A 16,536-nucleotide genomic window follows, 5' to 3' on the forward strand; every position below is an offset into this window, starting at 1 on the left:
CGAAATTTAAAATAACGGCTTACCTGTTTTGTAGTTTAACTTTTGACAAGATAACCAAAATGTATGATAAATACATTTTAAAAACTTATACCCGTCGAAAAACATCCGTTTTTTAATGTTTAGTTTGATGAACTCCTAAATATGAGACGCAGAGCACCTAGCCCGTTCGGCTAAATTACATGCGCAAGCATGGCCACCACGCAGTAGCGCAACATTGATACAACGAAAAGCTATCCAAAATGTACATACTTAAATTAGATCAGAATTTACGTTTATAATAGATACATTTTTTTAAATAAAATAAGGTCAGAAGTAACAAAGTGCAGTCAGAACAAATATGCAAAATGCCTCAAGTGCACGGAAACAAAACACAAGCCAAATAGTTAAATCAGATAACCCAAAGTGATTTATAAATAAAATAAAATAAATTATTGAAAGAATAGAAAACTATAGCCATAATATAATTGCCAGCTTTGTCTTTTAAATGTAGAAACAAAGAGGCAATGTTTTATTAACTAAGAAACCTCCGTGTAGCCCGGTCACAGGGGATGTTGGATTTATTAACGCATTTTAAAAATATTTATTGAAAGCTGTTACTTCACATATTATTTGCAGCATTATAATAATATGCTGTATATTAATATATTCTGAAATCACACAGCAAAATCCCCAGTGTTAAATTAACACTGCTCGGTGTTTATATAATCCACACCAAGATTGGTGTTAAAAAAACACTAAATCAGTGTTAAAGTTAATAAGATAATGAAGTGATTGAGTCATTAATGGTGAACACCTGCTGGTCATTCCGTGTTAAATCAACTCAATTTTGGAATTGTTCCTGTCTTAAAATTTTTATTTTGTTGACTCTTTATCTGGAGAAAGTAATACTAAAATGAGGAAGAAAGCCAAAATATTAAATGCAATAGATAAAATGCCTAGAGTTTAATGAACACTATCATCATCTCTGTTAGAAAACTAAAATTACAACTTGCTTGCAGAGTTACATGGATGATAGGTTTAACTTCTAAAGAACTGCTGTAAATCTGTTTACTAAAGTAAGTCACCATTGTTCCGATTAGTGTTTCCTTTAGTTGGGTACTTGGGTCTTGAAGTTTAGTGTTAGTTTTCTTCTACTCATTGTGGCAGTGTGTTTATAAAACACATCTGTTAAAGCAGAGGAAGATGAGAGAAATGAAGTCTATAACTGTTACTATGTTAATTAGTATGAAAGTATAAGTTTTGGGATTCAATGATATCATAAAGAAGTAATCACTGAATATAAGTGTTTAATTTATGTTCCGCCAACCCTGTGAAGCTCCCATGAAATCCAACAGCACTGTGAAAGTCCACATACCCTGAAGAGTTAAATATTGTTTACCTAAATCTAATCTGTGGTGTATGTCAGACACACTGAGAGATCAACAATCAGCCTATAAAACACAATCATGGTGACAATCAACAACAAAGCTTCATGCCGCAATGCATGCTGGGTACCAAACTCAATCATACATCCCATCATGCATTGCAACATGACAAAAATTTTGCACCTTTCTTACCATTAACTGTCACCATCGTTGAGATTTGTATCAGAAATCATGAAGTCTCTCTTAAGCAAAAAACAACAACAAAAAATATTCAATATAATGTCATTTGCATAGAGCTTTTTTATATGTTTGTTTCATCATAATTAATTTGTGATTAAATGTTTCATTGATTTGTAGAGTAGAATATAATAAAAATAAACAATCTGAGAAGGTCTGGAAGGTTTTCCCTCTACATAAAGCAATGAACAAGTGGTCTTACTAAAACATTGTTACTATTGCTAAACGAGGAGAGTTAGATCAGTTAAAGTCAAGGGACAAATGCCTAACTAAAGGAAACACTAATCACAATAATGGTGACTTCAAATGAACTCATAACAAACACAAACTTAAGATTTAATGTGATACATTTTGTGATAAATGTCTATTTGACTTGTGAGACATCACATCAGAAAGAAGATTTGTCTACTAAATCACGTGTGTGGATGCTGGAATAGTTGAGCACTTGTATTTTGTTCTGACAGCTGTTTAGAAGTTAAACTTATCCATTTAGAAAATAACTCTGCAAGTTATCATTTTATTTTTCAAACAGAGATGCTGATAGAGAGGCAAACGTGAAAGATTGCAGTTTTTGGAGGCATACACCCAACAGTATTCATCTATTGCATTTAATAATTTGTCTTTCTTTATTATTTTAGTATTATTTTCACCAGAAAACGAGTCATCAAAATAAAAATTTAGAGACAGGGAAATGTCCAAAATGTAATTGATTTGAATGACCAGCAGGTGTTCACCATTAATGTCTTAATCATCACTTCATTATCTCATTAACTTTAACACTGATTCAGAGTTATATTTTTAACACCAGTCTTTTTTAACACCGATCTTGGTGTGGATTATATAAACACCAAATAGTGTTGATTTAACACTGGTAGAGTTAATTTAACACTGGGGATTTTCCTGTGCAGATAATGTGTGAACCCATATACGGCTAAAATTGAATGATCCTCATTTCATAACACATCTGCGACGATTCGACTGTGAGATTGGTACAGATGTGGCCTTTAAAAACGCGCGTTTCTGAGAGCAGAATGCCGCGGAGACTTCCGAAATTCTGCGAGATCCCGCAGAAGGGGAGTTCGGTGGGGGACGCAGGAAATATAAAAACCTGTAGAGGGCAGGCGTGTTTCATGTAGGCCATACTGACGACAATGTGTGTGCTCGACTTCATGCTTAGCGTATACTGTATGATATTGAAGTAACATGACACGGATTATCAATGTTTAGGCGATAGACTTTGATGTCATACAAATGCATGCTTTTTGGCAAACATTTTGTTGGCGAAGTTTTCTTTTGCCAGTTACATAAACAGTCACATATTCTTCATAAAAATCCGACTCTAACGCGCATCATTTGTCTTATTTTTTCCGTGTACTTACAGTAGAAGAGACGTGATGTATGATAATCGAGTCTTATAACAAAATAATTCGCGAAGACCTTTGAAGAGACCGAGCGCATTTACGCAATATCATTAACTATCTAATTTTACATTTAGTTCATTTTTGCATCTGAACGTTTTAATAGCTTTAACATAGTTGTGTTGCACCTTTCTGCATTACTGAACAGTAGGCTACTTTTTATATTATCATGTTTCCCTTTACATGGTATGAAACACGATAAAAAGTATGCAATGGTGTTTAATACATTTCACTGAGAATTTGTATAATATGTTATACTTTTGTACTAAGGAAATAAAATCATATTGTGAGTGTAAATATTCATAAATTGGAGGAGTTTCTGAGGTGTTTGTCATCGGCAAAATGTGCAGTTTCTTTGTTGCTGATTAAAAACCGTTGGCTATGTGATTGTTTAAAATTGACATTTTTTCTACTTATTATTAATTTATTTTTTGCCTACATTTACTCAAATAATATCAATGTGAAAATATAAATAATTCATACTTCAAGTTAGGCGTAAAACTTACACATTTTTGATGTCAAATAGAAATAATAATAATTTGAAATATGCAATTATTACAGTTTAAAAAACTTAAATATATTACTCTGACCTTTTTAAATATATTGACTAAAATAATCTGTAAATGTAATACTTATATTATTAAGGCGTATACATCAAATAATATATGTACATTTTACACAAAATATCTGTTCTATTTTAAGTAATTTATTTTCCAACTAAAAAAATCGCATAACTGCATTAAGAGATTTTATTAAGTTACTTTAATCATTTATTTTAGAGATATTTACAAAGCCACTGAATCATTTTTAACAGTGTGTACATTATGACCTTACGGTAGACTATTATTAAATGCATATAAATAAAAATATGTAAAACTAAATAAAAAATATATCATACACGGACTGTATGTAAGCATACGTTTTCTTGTTCGGTGCACGTGGGTTTAAATGCCGTTTTTCTAAAGAAGAATTTTAAAACTTTATTGGTGGTAGTTGAGAAGAATTCCTTTTTCCATTTCTAAATCATTTTGAGCGCAATATAAATATATCATATTTTTATTCTTATTATATAAGAATACGCAATTTTTACAACATTTTTAACATATGGAAAATATACGTTAAGCATGTTGTGTGAATTTCCTAATTACAAGCTTTTGATGAAATTGCACCAAAACTAAACGTGCATAAAAACATAAAAAAGTAATTTAAATAAGCGAAAAATCTTTTTTATGAGCTCAAAATGTTGAATATAATGTGCTATTGCTGAAAATTGCCCATCTCTAAAGGAGAATATTCATCTTTAAGGTTGAAGAAACAAAAAAGTACTGACAAGCATTCTCAAATATAGCCTAGATATTCTGCAAGCACTCAGTTGAGAAGAATTCCTTTTTCCATTTCTAAATCATTTTGAGCGCAATATAAATGTATCATATTGTTATTCTTATTATATAAGAATACGCAATTTTTACAACATTTTTAACATATAGAAAATATACGTTAAGCGTGTTGTGTGTATTTCCTAATTATAAGCTTTTGATGAAATTGCACCAAAACTAAACGTGCATAAAAACATAAAAAAAATCATTTAAATAAGCGAAAAATCTTTTTTATGAGCTCAAAATGTTGAATATAATGTGCTATTGCTGAAAATTGCCCATCTCTAAAGAAGAATATTCATCTTTAAAGTTAAAGAAACAAAAAAGTACTGATAAGCATTCTCAAATATGTATATTCTGCAAGCACTCATTTATCCATAATGATGTAATTTATTTTTTAATAACATATTGTCGCTGTCGGGCAAAGATACTCTCTGGACACCAAGACCATGTCTATGGGTTCAAGAATAACAAAATATTGGCCATTTGAAACTCGAAAGTCATCACTTTATTTTGTCCCATTGTTTTCCATTTTGCGGGTGATAAAACTCCTGTGCACGTCGTTCAAATTCATTGAAATTTTGTTCACTTGTAGTTTAGCAAGTATGTATAATACGCAAGTATGTGTATTTTTACACTGCACATCGTCTGAGGAAATCCGAAGTTGCGTCGAGGGGAACCAAGCTGACAGCCGCGACAGCAGAGATTGTCACGTAGTACCTACAAAAGGGTACCTGCAGCGATATCATTCTGGCTTGGTGGGATGTCAGCCAGCGAGAGTCCTCTGATTCTGGCCTTGTTCTTTTACTCCTCAGAGTCTAAAACCAGGAGGGCATATTAAGTATTCATTGTATTTTCATTTTAACAGAGCAGCAATGGTTGCGCGTTTCACACACCTCTCCAAACCACGTTGTTAACACTATGCTTGTTCGACTTCATGCGGCGCCACAAGAACCGACAGCCGGATGACGTCAGAGTACCGCGAGAATGATTCAAGAAATCATATTTCGCCTCGCTCTCGCGATACTGTGACGTCTTCCGGCTGTCGATTCTCGGGGCGCCGCATGAAGTCGAACAAGCCTATTGACAGCAGCAAAAGCTACGCATGCGCTTTTAACTTGTAAAACTCAAAGGTGTATGGGTAATGTAGTCTCTGCTCTCGGTGGGACGAATTAGGTAGCTTGCATTGTGAAGGGCGCTTTGAAAAGCGGCAGCGCAGCCAAAGGATTAAATTAAGCCTCTGATTTAAACAGATGTGCAAATGAGCGTTCTGGTACGCTAGAAGTACGTTCTGGGCGCAGGGAGAGGTGGTGGTACGCAAGAGCTATATTTGGAAGTGGCGGTACTGAGTACTGGCGCCTACCGGCCCACATTAAAGCACTGGCGGTAGCAAAGGTAGACGGCCCTTTGAAAAGCAAAAGAAAGCTGATAAAAATGAGAAACCCACACTGAAATAAATTGGAGTAGGATTTAGGCTACTTAACAAAATCTAAACATTTTTCACTCAGAAAAGGCTAGTAAATATAAACAAAATTATCAGCAGCTTTAACTTTATTACTTTTTTAATTTTAATTCACTCTTTGTTTCAGCGATGTTTATAAATATACTATATTTTTGCATTTTGATTACAAACTGTTCTACACTGAAAAGAAACTAATGTAATCTTCATGATTTAATCACGTAAAACACAAGTCTAAACACAAGCACCACTTTTCTGAATGATGATAATCACAAACATCCCAGAGTTTGAAAAAACCAATTGTTTGTAAACATATTTAATGCTAACTACTTAAAAATTCAGAAAATATTTTTTACGGTGTATAAATAAAAAGACATGAAGGAAGTTAATTCCAAAATGTAATTAATTGTACATGGTTTAGCTGCTTGTTTTAGCAGCTACCAGTGACACAGAGTCAAGAAATTAAAAACCACCCACCCCTAGGTCTGCCAATTCTTTGCCAACCCCCAATGCTAATCGATCACCTCATCATCAGGGAATCAAAAGAAAACCGGTTTATCCAGTTTTCACCATCGCGTTGGGTTTTAATTTCAACCCTTGCAGTTTCTTTGTTAAAATGCAATTTAAGCAAATAGGCCTAATACATACGCTGTATGTTATTTTAAATGAATGTTTATAACTTATAAAATTAAGTGGATATCAGGTAACTTAATTTGACATATGTTGATATAACCTAGGCTCTTTTTGTTATGAAACATGTTCAATGGTTACAGTGCCTCATGGTGGGGTTGAACCCCTGGTTCAGTTTACCCCATCTGGTTCACTTTGCCCCACAGCCACCGTTTTGGAAAACTGCCTAGCTTAGTAATTCAGGCTAATCTTTAGCTAAATCATTCACATGGTTTTATACATTAGCCTATCACCAATATGTATGGTATAAATATTTAGACCTGGATAAATCTACTTTGACATAACAGCCATTATACCTGGTATGTATACATTTTACTTTGATAGGATAAAAACTGTTTTTTTTTTTTTTTTTTAAATCATACTTTAATCATAACTCTTTAATTTGTCCTTCTCTTTAACATAGCCAAATATAAATTATGGTTGCTACCTGTATTTGTGGTCACACGGCTACAAATCTGTATGGTTGCCTAGATAAAGGGGGTGGGTCAACTTACCCACTGGCTCACTTTGCCCCACTCTCCCCTACTTGGTATTGAGAAACGGGCATTGTTTATCGAAGCCGGAGCGCGAGCTACAAACTACAGAGCGCGTGCGCGGGTGCACAATGGTGAAAGAGCAACACACGATGTAAATAACTAAACCAGTGCTCGCAGTACAGACACTTTATATTTTAGCGTACTGCGTACCTTCACTTTCTTTTGCGTGCCACCACTTCTCATGTTGCTGGTACTTTGCCTTAAAGAGTCAAAGGGCGTTTCTATGTGGCGCTGCGCAGACAGTTCGGCAACTAAGACATCAAAGTACCGCGAGAGCAAGTCGAAATGTTACAAATGGTCCGACTTTACCTTTGCTCTCGCGGTACTCTGATGTCATACGCCGACCAGTCAGCGCCGCACCATTTAAAGTCGAACACACAAAGCGTCAAGGCAGGGCCGCTGGAAGTCATTTTGAACAGGGGGTGCTGTGAATTTTTTTAACCAAAAAACCTATGAGCCTATAGGCCTATTTAAAATACATTTTAAAAATAAATACATTGAGATTTACTACTTTATTGTCATATACACTTCAGGGCACACAGCCAGGGTCTGAAACACAGAAATCATCAGTTCTCAGATGAATATGCGCTATTAATCAGAAGCAAAAATACTTATCCCAGGGGGAATTACTTTCGTTACAATTTACATACAACATATAATATTATAACAACATATAATATTAATTAAACTTCACAGTTTTCAATGTCCATGCGGACGAACATATTTTACTTTCGTTTTTAAGTTAAGATCACACGTCGATTAACAGATGTAAAATATTCTCACATTAACATACCTAGTATATTTTTATATAGATCTTTTTTTACTAAATAGTACTATTACTGTCTTTTTTAAACATATAAATAATTCATAATTTGAACAAAAATAATAATGGGTTTAGTTCTGATATTGTATACTTTTATAAAGAAAAACATGGTGTATAATTACATTTTTAGAATAGGCTTTATATAAGGTTTGTACTGTAAAAATACTTTATTTGTTACAAACAAAAGATAAAGAATTTACAAACGTGTGGAGAGTCATTTCAGCACTTGGACAGCGAAATGTTTTTTTTTAAAGCATTACTTAAAATGTTTTCTCATCTCACCATATCTACAGGTGCAGAGTCATTATATACAATAAATCCGTTGGGTAGCATTTAAAAAAAAACATTTAAAAGTAGATGCATTTGTTTAAAGCAAAGCATTTATTTACTTAGCTACAGATGAAGCAGCTCTTTGCGCCTTCTAACGTCTCATAATTGGTCATCATTTATGTCCAAGAGACTCAATAATAATCTGTTACATTTTAATCCTTTAATTTTTCATATTAAAAAGCGTTTTTGTGCTGCTGCGCATCCATGTAATAAACAAACCCGCGTTGTCATTCCGTTAATACGCATATTATCAACGCGCTCTTTACTCGAACAGAAAAAACTCGCCTCGCGAATTGCGCCGGTTGTATAATAGAGATTCCAAAGTCTCTCATGAGCTAGAGGACTAATATCCAGGGAGTTCAGTATTTCTGTGTGGGCATGCATCAGGGAAAGGTGTGTGAGTCTTTTCTGGGTCATGGTGCTGCATACCAATGTCTTCAAAAGATGCAAGGCGGAGAAAGTGCGCTCGGATGAGGCCACGGATAGGCACAGTAATGAAATTAAAATCCAAAATACACGTAATAACCTACGTGTGTCAAAAATAATTTCCTAAAATATTCATAAGTAATATATCAATTGTGCAAAGTATTTTAACCTAAAAAAATATATATTTCTCGCCTTCCCGCGACCATGCGTCAAGGTCTGGAGGAAAATGATACCTGCCCGGATCCCACGCACGCATCTGCAGTTATATAGCTACATTTTACAAAACCAGTATTCATTAGATTTTAAGAACTTTTTGCCACTTTTAAAACTAAATAAAAAAGATATCATATGCCGAATAATAAGCATGTAAGCATATGTTTTCTTGTTCGCTCCACGCAACACGGGTTTAAACGCCGTTTTTTTCTAAAGAATAATGTTTAAACTTTATTGGTGGTGGTTGAGAATAATTGATATTGCAGAATAATGTATATTGCATTTTAGCGCAATATAAATGTATCATATTGTTATTCTTAAATTAAAGAATACTAATATATTTTTTACAACATTTTTAACTTTAAAACATACATATAAATATGCTTTGTACAATAGCGTTGCTTCTGACAACAATTTTCTGTAATAAATCAGTAAATGAATCACAAAATGTGTTGAAAGTGGCGAATAAATAAATGCTTGTCAATTCAAACAAAGGTGTATAAAACCGCTTTAATTAACAATAACTAAACTGTGCTCTTTTGCATACCTCTACTTTTCTCATGTCTTTCTTTATACCACCTTTATCTTTTTAAAATCTTGCCACTTTTAGAAATAATTTGTTTGCATTTTTTGTATACTGCACACTTTATTTGCATCAACTATACCCATAATAACATTTTCTACGTTTTTCTTTCAATAAGGAAATCTGTTTATTGTTATGAATAACGGCTGAAAGGATTAAAAAAAATCATAACACTGACTGCCTATATGCGCAAGAAAGGTATTATTAAAGTTTTAAATATGTAAAACTAAATAAAGATATCATATGCCCACTGTACAGTATGTAAGCATAGGCCCATGTTTTCTTTTTCGCTCTGCGTGGGTTTAAACGCTATTTTTCTAAAGAATATTTTTTTAACTTTATTGGTGGTGGTTGAGAAGAATTCCTCTGTCCATATGTATATCATTTTAGCGCAATATACATGTGTCATATTATTGTTCTTAATATATTAAGAACAATAATACTAATATATTTTTACAACATTTTTAACTTTAAAACATGTATTTTTATACCACATGAATCTCTTTAAAATATTAATACTTTTAGAAAAACGGACATAATTATTAATATTATAAACAAACAATGAAACGGTGTCAAAATTCGACAACACAAATAATTAAGATATTCATTGTAAATAGAGTTAAGGGTATTAGGCTCACACTAAATTCTTTGTTGCACTTAGTATAAATGCCCATTGCACGTACAGTCATCTTAATATATGTATGCGCTGTTATGCTGGCAAGAAGGGGTTGACGTCACTTTGCTGTTTTAATAGAAATATTAAATATTCAGCAATGCCCTTATTAACTTCTGGAAACAACCGCAATGACAACGCATATAAAAATGTAGTTTTTTATGCGCCACCTGGTGGATTTTCTGTGAAGCGAAACACATTAAGGGAAAAGGGAAAGTAGCCCCCCCGAAAACACTTGCAGAATTCTGCGTGACTCCGCGAGACGATTTGGCGAATGCCGCGGGAGAAAACGCGCGTTTTTAAAGGCCACATCTGTAGTCGAATCAGGCTTCTCCTATCGATGCATCGAATCTTCGACTATTCGGGGTCACCCCTAAATCTGCGCTATCAGAACTGTACTTTACTCGTCTTTCTATAGTCATTCTCAATGCTCTCAAGGCTGCTTTGGTAAAATCTCTCCCCAGCGTGACGTCATACAGTGCGTTGTGGGGGAAAGGAGAATCATTGCAAACAGCTGTACTTTTTCATACTTTTTCGGGTTTTGTGATACTCAACAACATAAAATACAATGGATAACAGTTTAAATGTTTATTATTAACAAGCAAATTGCACAAATTCGTTGAAAAAATTTTCCTGCAAAACGCCCTTTAACTTTGTTTTGAATGCCTCACTCCTCAATCAAAGCTGACTTCACTTCTGCTATATTTTGAGAAGTGTGACTTTTTGAAAATGTTCCCACCCCCAATAAAACTGTGGACAGTTGATCATTATCAGTTATAAAATGACATGTCACTGCCAGATATGCATCCATATGAAGAGATGTCCACATATCAGATGTGAGGCTTACTGCTCTGGCCTTTTTCACCTCTTCTATTGCCTTCTCTTTGGCCTCCTTGTATTTTTCCTCCACCATTTTCTTTTATGCCTGGCGGGATGGAAGAATGTAGGTTGGATCCAACACAGCAAAATCCCCAGTGTTAAATTAACACTGTTTGGTGTTTATATAATCCACACCAAGATTGGTGTTAAAAAAAAACATTAAATCAGTGTTAAAGTTAATGAGATAATGAAGTGATTGAGTCATTAATGGTGAACACCTGCTGGTCCTTCTGTGTCAAATCAACTCAATTTTGGAATTGTTCCTGTCTTAAATGTTTTATTTCGATGACTCTTTTTTTGGAGAAAGTAATACTAAAATGACGAAGAAAGCCAAAATATTAAATGCAATAGACAAAATGCCTAGAGTTAAATTAACACTATCATGAGCTCTGTTAGAAAACTAAAATTACAACTTGCTTTCAGAGTTACATGGATGATAAGTTTAACTTCTAAAGAACTGCTGTAAATCTGGTTAATAAAGTTAGTCACCATTGTGGCGATTAGTGTTTCCTTTAGTTGGGCACTTGGGTGTTGAAGTTTAGTGTTAGTTATCTTCTGTTGATTGTGGCAGTGTATTTATACAGTTAGCGCAGAATTATTAGGCAAGTTGTATTTTTGAGGACTAATTTTGTTATTGTACAACTACGGTGCTCTTGGTCAATTAACAATGTTAATAAACCCTCAAACCTGAACATTTAAGTAGTAAAAGTGAATTTTGGCATTCTTAAGAGAATATTTCTATGTACATCATTATTAGGCAACTATTAGTGTGCAGAATTATTAGGCAACTAAATGAAAAACACAGATTTTACCATCTCACAAAAATTTACAAAAAAATTAATAAAACAATAAAAAATAAAAAAATATATAAACTCAGTGACTCAGTAAGGTGAAGAAGGGGGCCATGTCATTAGTTTTTCATCTCTAAGGCCTTTACTTGCCAGCCATGCAGTGGAGTACTTTGATGTATGTGATGGAGCGTTGTCTTGCTAAATAATCAGTCTTCTTGAAAGATGCAAACTTTTTCCTGTACCACTGCTTGAAGAAAGTGTCTTCTAAAAATTGGCAGTAGGTCTGAGAGTTGTTTTTTACTTCCATTTTCAACCGAAAAAGGTCCAACAAGCTCATCTTTAATAATACCTGCCTGTGCCTGCCTGCCTGTATTGTAGAAGACACTTTCTTCAAGCAGTGGTACAGGAAAAAGTTTGCATCTTTCAAGAAGACTGATTATTTTGCAAGACAACACTCCATCACATACATCAAAGTACTCCACTGCATGGCTGGCAAGTAAAGGCAAGTATATATCGCTGCAGCCCGGAGACTGCAGGTGGGAGGATCTTATGCCGCAAGTGGGAGGAGATTATGCCACAAGTGGGAGGGATTTCAGTAATGTGCAAGTAGGAGGAGTTACACTTTAAATGGGACGGTGGTGGCCCTGTCCCAAATGGCGCACTTCATGTGGACTTTCGGTCTCGTAGCCTTAAATTGCGCGTTCTCGCTTAGTCTACGAGTCCGTAGGGTGTCCCATCTGTCATTTTTACGCTTTGAAGTGTGCTCATCAGCGCCTCCTTTGCCCCCTTGATGCGGTCTTCAGCGAAGCCCGCACTGCAGCAGGCTTCGTGCACTTTGCCAACCCAGAAGTCCTTGCGAAAGGGCAATCAGACCAATCAGACGACGGAAGGGAGGAGTTCACACTGACGGGCAACTTCTCTACCTATTTCCGGTGTGATGCTCGAGTCTGTCCCAAAATACGACTCCGGTGCACCCACGTGGACTCGCATCAAGGGTCCCTAAAGTCTGGACTACGTGATGTCATCAAAGTGTGGACTCTGAGGAGGACCACAAGTCCAGAGTGTGCCATTTGGGACAGGGCGGGTGAATCCTCTGGAAGTTTGTACAGCCCACTTGCTGCTAAAGCTCCACCCACTTGCTGCTAACCCACCCATTTGCAGCTGGCTCCGACCTCCGTTTATACCCCTCTCAGTAAAGGCCTTAGAGATGAAAAACTAATGACATGGCCCCCTTCTTCACCTTACTTAAACCCTATTGAGAACCTTTGAGCCCTTCTTAAGCAGAACATTTACAGTGAAGGTAAACCGTACACCTCTCTGAACAGTGTCTGGCAGGCTGTGGTTGCGTCTGCACAAAATGTTGGTTCAGATCAGATCAAGAAACTGACTGAATCCGTGAATGGAAGGCTTGTGACTGTTATCGAAAAGAAGGGTGGCTATATTGGTCACTGAGTTTATATATATTTTTTATTTTTTATTGTTTTATTAATTTTTTTGTAAATGTAGAGTTTGTTTATTATTCTCACTTTAACAGGTGAAAAAAAAAACAAGTGAGATGGTAAAATCTTTGTTTTTCATTTAGTTGCCTAATAATTCTGCACACTAATAGTTGCCTAATAATAATGTACATAGAAATATTATCTTAAGAAAGCCAAAATTTCACTTTTACTACTTAAATGTTCAGGTTTGAGGGTTTGTTAACATTTTTAATTGACCAAGAGCACTGTAGTTGTACAATAATAAAATTAATCCTCAAACATACAACTTGCCTAATAATTCTGCACTCCCTGTAAAGCAAATCTGTTAGAGCAGAGGATGATGAGAGAAATGAAGTCTTAAACTGTTACTATGTTAAGTATTATGAAAGTATAAGTCTTGTGATTCAATAATCTCATACAAAAAAAGTAATCACTGTATGAAAGTGTGTGATTTTACGTTCTGCCAAACCTGTGAAGCTCCCATGAAATCCAACAGTGCTGTAAAATTCCACATACCCTGAAGAGTTCAATATTGTTTACCCAAATCTTATCTGTGGTGTTAAACAAACACAATGAGACATCAACAACCAGCCTAAAAACACAATCATGGTGACAATTAACAACAAAACTTCATACCGCAATGCATGCTGGGTACCAGGATTGTACAAAACTCATTCACAACTCCCATCATGCATTGCAACATGACAGATATTGTGCAAATTTCTTTCCAATAACTGTCACCATTGTTGAGATTTATATCAGAAGTCATGAGTCTCTATTAAACAAAAAACAAACAAACTATTTGCATGCTTTACTTTCTTCATAATTTGTGAGTGAAATATCCTATAAGTCAGTGGTCACCAATCAACCTACACCAAGCAAATAACAAATGCTCTTATTAAAACACTGTTACTATTGCTTAAAGTGTAGAATTAGGTGAGTTAAGGTCAAGGGACAAATGCCTAACTAAAGGAATCACTAATCACAATAATGGTGACTTCAAATGAACTCAAAACAAACACAAACTTTAGATTTAATGTGAAACATTTTCTGGTAAATGTCTATTTGACTTGTGATTATATCACATCAGAAAGAAGATTTGTCTACTAAATCACGTGTGTAGATGCTGTAATAGTTGAGCACTTGTATTTTGTTCTGACAGCTGTTTAAAAGGAAATAACTCTGTAAAGCCGAAAGTATACTCGGGACGTCCGCGTATGCGCGCCGTCCGCATGACGTCATTTTCGTCATCAGGAGGGTCCGCGGCCGTCCGCGCGGACCGTCCGCGTGGAGCCCAAAATTTGAGACCGCGCGGACAGTGCGCGTACAGTCCGCGTACGACAGCGCATGCGCGTGAAAATATTTAGACAGGACACTCCACTATAAACAATTATACAAAGGAAATAGACAGCATTTGCACACACACTATCGTTTTTCTTCTTTAACTTTTACTTCTTCCAAGAACAGAAAGCTCTGGAGCATGTTTGTTTGATTCCTGTTCTTTGTTGTCTTGTTGTTTGTTCTAAACTGTGTTTGCAATGGTGGATCAGTTACTTTTCTTCACCTATCCTAATGTTTTAATGTACTGTAAATGTCTCCAAATCAGTGCTGCCCTGACAGCCTGTTAGACTAATAATTTGAATAAGAAATCATTTGTATTGCGTATAGTGTCGAACGCGGCCATCCGCGTGTAGCCGCGGGGACTATACTCGGAAAGCTCCGCGGACACGTGCGCGCGAGCCGGACGCGGATGCGGAAAAAAGTATACCCGGGCCTTAAGTTATCATTTTATTTTTCAAACAAAGATGATGATAGAGAGGCAAACGTGAAAGACTGCAGCTTTTGGACGCATACACCCAGGGGTGCTGTAAAGGGGGGGTAAACAATGATGATTCTCGGGGCCCACGAGTAAGAGGGGGCCCAGAGAAGCCCCCAAAATTGTGGTGCTAAAAAAATTTTTGATAGTAAAAATTATTAACTTTTAATTATTCTATTTGCTGTTTCATGGTATCAAGAAATGTATTTGTTTAGGAAACACAAACGTCCGTGGGCCCCTTTCCCCCCTCTCAATTATCATAAATGATTTAGTCTGCCCAAACTGTATAATCCAGGCAACACAGCTTGACTTCATTTATAGCACCGGCAGAATATCAACTTGACTGACGAGGAAGTGAAAATGCCTCAAAAATCTGGAAAGCAAAAATGGAAAGAGAATAAAATAAGAGAAGTGAAAGAGGCAAAGGATCGACAGTATATTACCCAATTTTTCACAAGAAAAGGTGGGTTTGTAAGTAGGCCTAAATTGTTAGTGGACCGCCCGCCTGTGACAATGATCGTAGCCTACAGCACTTTTCTGTGCTTACGCACACACTTTGTACATGAGGCCCCAGTTCTCTACGGTAGCATTTTTCGACAAGTAAGCACATTCGAATAGAGCAGGGTGCAGCGGGTGAACGGCTTTGCCTCACAGGCAGCCGTTGTCGGCATCTTTGTACAAGGCTCCGCCGGTCCGCCCACTTTCAGCACCCTGCTGCGGTCCACGCTGATGCACCTGTCCTGCAAGCAGTCTAACTTCATGAACTCTGAGAAAAATCCTCTGCCACAATCAGCTGTTTGTGAGGTTTCAGTGCATCTCTTGAAGATGATGTGGAGTTGTAATACTTTGACATTATCTGATTCAGACCGACTCGGCAAAACTCAGTTAAAACAGCGCAAAATGATTGCCTCTGGACGTTATAGATAGAAATGACTATATTTCTGTTTTTATTCACACAATAAATATTTAAACTAGTTTTAATGAAAATTCATGTAGTTTTAGGAAAAGTCAGGGAGCAGCAAGGCTTTATGATTTATTTAGACAAAGTAATTGACTATGCAAATTTCAAAATGGTCAAAATGACGCCTTGTTCGTTCTAGTGTTAAAGATCATTACCATAAGTTTAAATGTTGCGGTTAAAATGACTGCTGGTGGCCATTCTAGTGTTTAAAATGCATGATAAGGGAACTCAATTTTCTCCCCATGTTAGGATAAGAAAACGCTGGAAAAAATAACAATACACAGTTTTAGTTAAACGTTCAACACTGCAAAAATTGACCTTCTTACTTAGTATTTTTGTCTTGTTTTCAGTAGAAATATCTAAAAATTGTTCAATTAAGATGCTTTTTCTTGATGAGCAAAATGACCCAAGTAAATAAGTCTAGTTTTAAGACAAATTATTATACAATTTAAGTGAAATTGTCCTTAAAACAAGCAAAATTAT

The sequence above is a fragment of the Paramisgurnus dabryanus genome, chromosome 3, assembly GCF_030506205.2.
Source record: "Paramisgurnus dabryanus chromosome 3, PD_genome_1.1, whole genome shotgun sequence".
Classification (NCBI taxonomy): Eukaryota; Metazoa; Chordata; class Actinopteri; order Cypriniformes; family Cobitidae; genus Paramisgurnus; species Paramisgurnus dabryanus.